Raw genomic sequence first — 970 nt, 5'->3', positions numbered from 1 at the left:
ACTATAATTCAATTATCCACCTTGTACTAATAACACCTTAGGTAAATTGTATTTACCAAAATTTAGACCTGAAAAAAATCAATTTTGAATGTCACTCGTAAATAGTCCAGTCAGAAATGATAATAGGTGCGTTCGGTATTGTAAATCGGAGGCGTCCGTTTGCTCTTCTATTTCGAAAATCGTTCAACTTACATCTTTCTGCTAGATGTCTCATCTGCGTTCGGTATTAACTTTCTAGAGCCAATCGAGCTGCTCGATCCACTCCGAATTCAAAGACTGAACTCGCAGAGCTAATGCAGATTTTCGCTCCTAAATTAAATTCATAATTTGTATATTTATGATAATGTATCCAATTGATTTGTTAACACATAACGTACATTCATTTCTTTTAATACTTCTATTTTAGAAATAGTGTAAACTATTATAATGTCTGAGTCTACAAACACTCAAACAAATGCTATCAAATAGAAATTGATGAAGTACATTATGTACAATATTTAACGATGAAAGTAAGTTTTTTAATTCTATTCCTCTTTATGAATTTGAAGTTACGTATTTGAAAACAAAGAATTTGTTAGTTAATTTTTAGATTAAAGCTTATGTTGCATATATAGAATGAAATAAAATCAAACTGCATTAATATATTAAAGACTCTAACGAATATAAATCAAGTAATACGAGGTCTGTTCAAAAAGTATCGCGAATTTTGTTTTTTCAAAAATTATTTATTTATTCATGAATATCTATTTTGTCCCCTTTAAAGTAATCCCCATAAGATATTATACACTTGTGACAACGTTTTTTCCAATCCTCGAAGCACTTCAAAAAATTATTTTTTGTGATCTTGTTCAGCTCCTCCTTCGATGCCGTCTTTATCTCCTCAATCGTAGCGTAGCGTCGTCCTTTCATGGGCCTCTTCAGTTTCGGGAACAAGAAAAAGTCACAGGGGGCCAGATCTGGGGAATACGGT

Source organism: Trachymyrmex septentrionalis, unplaced genomic scaffold (genome assembly GCF_001594115.1).
Source record: "Trachymyrmex septentrionalis isolate Tsep2-gDNA-1 unplaced genomic scaffold, Tsep1.0 scaffold138, whole genome shotgun sequence".
Lineage (NCBI taxonomy): Eukaryota > Metazoa > Arthropoda > Insecta > Hymenoptera > Formicidae > Trachymyrmex > Trachymyrmex septentrionalis.
The sequence above is the reverse complement of the archived record's forward strand: the minus strand, read 5'-3'. Positions refer to the sequence as shown.